General features: G+C 29.2%; 1 pseudogene; it reads right to left on the bottom strand.

Annotated features, from left to right (window-relative positions):
- Positions 1-630: 630 nt before the first annotated feature.
- Positions 631-2127, bottom strand: LOC108765523 (uncharacterized; annotated as a pseudogene).
- Positions 2128-3629: the final 1502 nt, after the last annotated feature.

Genomic DNA, 3629 nt, shown 5'->3' with positions numbered 1-3629 from the left:
TAGTTATAGATGTTGAATTCGCGCAGTAAGTTATAGGTTTGCTGTACCACACACACACACACACACACACACACACACACACACACTCAATTAATTTTTTTTTCGTGTACATTTTGAAACACATTAATATGTATGTATTGTTGCGAAAGGCATATGAGCAAATATAATATTGTAAAATGTGTCAAGTTATTATGATGCAACGCCTTATCTAAGTTAGAATTAGTAGATTTTTATCTCGACTGATGAAAGTTAACATTTACGTCATAGTCTACAGACTATACTGTATAGTGGCCACAAGTTCATCAAAGAAGATCAATTTTTGTATTTTAATAACGATAAAGAGATCAGATGATGAGACATGAATTTATTATTGCGATAATGCATGTGTCGAATATTGCTTCAATTTCATTAGTTTATTGTTGATAAATGAAGTTTAAAGAGCAAATATACCTCCAAGGAACTGTTTACATAATCTATTACATTTTTATATATTTTCTGCATGTTATACATCTTAATTTATACAGACTTATTAATTACATTGATTTATTTTATGTAAGAGCAGTGAAAACAGTAGATTATATATGACAGATCTAATCTTATGCTAAAAATTAAATTTTTTTGTAAATTTATCTAATATGTGCCAAAGGGCTTACGGGTTATCGCCGTGTCGTGATCCATTGCAAATGCTATAGTATTTGTGGCAATTTTTTCATCGCAATAATGTCATGTTCAAAAATTGCACCAAGATTAATGAATATGTGCTGATGTTATCCACACTATTTAAAATCAAATTTAAAAAAAAATAAATTAATCACTTTTGATACATAAAAACAAATGAACAATAATTTACCGCTGTGAGAAGCGTCGCGTCCACAATAAGACTCTTCGCGGTATTATCGCAATGCATAACTTGCAAGGAAAACAACTGCACAACTGCAACATCAGATCGTAAATTAATGAATAACAAAATTGCAAAATGTAATTATAAATTTATTATATGTCATGTGTAAATATCACATTAGAGATTATATGGTACATAAAAATTACATTTTTTATTACTTCCCATTTGATTTCATTATCGTCAACACTAATTAAGCACATCATAAACAGTGGTATCAATCTGCAGGGCCTGATCCTTGCCGGTCTCACAAGCCCACACCACCATTATTTTTATAAAATAATATATTGTGGATATCGTCAAAAGTATGCGATAAATATAATTGTCTATATGAAAAATGGATATGTTCATTTGCCAATATAATACATAAAAATAGAACATGAAAGTGATCTGGGTAAAAGTCATAATTATAGTAGCGAGGAGCTGCAAACTGAAAACCATGTTCAGTATTTGCACTGTGTTACTAATCATCAGATACTGTTTTTCCAATGCTTTTAATTCGATCAGCAAGAACAAACTTCTTTGTTTGTGGCCGAGATGATGTACCTTATCCATCGTATACTCCCACATATTCTCCAGATTATCATTGATTCTATTAAAACAAGCCTTTAGTATACAAGCACAATTCATATACAATATATTCATATAAAATATCATCTGGATAGCGTATAATACCAAAATCTTGATTATAATCGGGTTATAATCGGATATTATAATACGGATACTTGTATTGAAATATAATGGCAGTTGAATAATAATAAGAAAGAAGGAACCTAAGAGATCCTTGATGTGAATTAATTTGGATAACTTCTGATATGATTCCGGAGGTAATTTTGAAGAGATCTCCTTTATAGTTTGAAGCAAACGCATTCGCGGACCACTCAAAATGTACGTGACAATCGCTATAAAATCACTGAGTATGTTGAAGCAACTACGGCTGAACATTTTGGGGACTATTTGATACCCACTTCCAAAAATATCAAATTTATAAAGAATATATAGAGAGTACAATAAAGAAACGATGCAAACATAGGTAACGATGGTTGAAAGAATATAACGAGATGTGGAAGTCTCGAAGACCGAAGAATTGATTTTATATGGAAATATTCCAAGAATGTAGCAAAATGTGAAGGATACATCAATGATTCAAAGTCCGTAGCGTGGAACAGTTGCCATCTTTTCCACATTTTGTTATTGACTCTTTGTAATTTTCATGACGAAGTGAACATGATTAGTAGGATGTCACGAAAGAATAATCTAAGAATTATTAATTATTTCATAAATGCACTTTGTCGTCAAGTAAAACGTGATTACGAGGTCTTTATTTTTAAATGTTTTTAGAATTTGTCTTTTTACAATGAATATGTGCACTGATATGGACTCTTCACTGTCGATCTACTCATACTGAATTTAAATTTAAGACTGTAAGAAGTTTTTGCATGAAATTATAAAAATTTTCAAGGAATTTCTTGTTAGTTGTCAGGTAACCATGGTACTAATAAATATTTCATCATTGGAGAGAACATAAAAGAATAATATGTAATTGTGACATGTGCATAAATGAAGCAAGAGATATAAATTACATAGATGTAGATCAGTGGCTTTTTCAAGGATCCATCAACAAATCGTTTTTACACTCTTATATTCAAAATTTATTTTACAAATGGGATATTCAATCTTTCTATATTATGACTCTTTGAGATTTAATCTTTTTGGTTTTACAGACAAACAATATATACATATGTACATTGTATATACGAGTATACAAATGCGTAATTGGGATGCAAAAAGATTAAAATTGCTATTTTCTACTTCTACATAATGTTATTATTAATATTTATTTTCCGAACTTTATACAGATTGATTATAAATTACAAATATTTCTCCCGTTTTTAAAATGTATTAAATATATTAATTATTTAAATTAATATATTTTTATTAAAATTATTAAATTATACTTTCTTGCGTGTGCCTGCGCGCGTAAATTTTGTACACACATATATTGTTAAATGATTCTATGTACGTTTTGAGAAATACTGATCAGGAAAGACATGTATAATAAATACATTATTATAAGAAAATCGACTTTGCAAAAACGATGCTAATATCTTAATTAATCAATATATTGATCTGATAAAATTCTTAATAGGTAGAGGAAAGTCGCCGATAATTGACATATAGGTCTCCTAAAGTGACACCCCCTTATTTTTCGGAAACTAACTATTGCACTTTATTAATACTAATAAAATCATGATCTGTTTAGCTAATTAAAGAAGTACAAATTCATAATTCGTAGGTTTGTGGCTGGTTTCTATATCAAATCAGATAAACTAAAAACTAAAAACGAATTCTACAAATGCGAAAATAAAATTCTTACGATTTTTTTTGCAAATTGTGAGGTTTAAATAATAGTGACTATATTATTGATAATATTACGTCATTTTAAATACTTGTAGTTTCCGAAATAAGTTTTATTTATATTATTTTTTTCTCTTAGTCTTTTCATAATACGATTTTTAATTCAAAATTGGAGTGCAGCGTAAACCGACACATCTGTCCGTAAAACAGATCATGAGCGAACTTAATCTTTATAATGTTGCTTTATAGCGTCAAATAAGTCTATTGGAGCTGAAGGCAATCGTGCATATATGGAACAACTCTAGAAAAACTATCGCGTTACATATTTGCATCTTGCAGAACAGCATAAAGTAAATATGCATATAATTCAATA

Source organism: Trachymyrmex cornetzi, unplaced genomic scaffold, assembly GCF_001594075.2.
Source record: "Trachymyrmex cornetzi isolate Tcor2-1 unplaced genomic scaffold, Tcor1.1 scaffold5, whole genome shotgun sequence".
Taxonomy (NCBI): Eukaryota; Metazoa; Arthropoda; class Insecta; order Hymenoptera; family Formicidae; genus Trachymyrmex; species Trachymyrmex cornetzi.
This window is presented reverse-complemented; position numbering and strand designations above follow the sequence as displayed.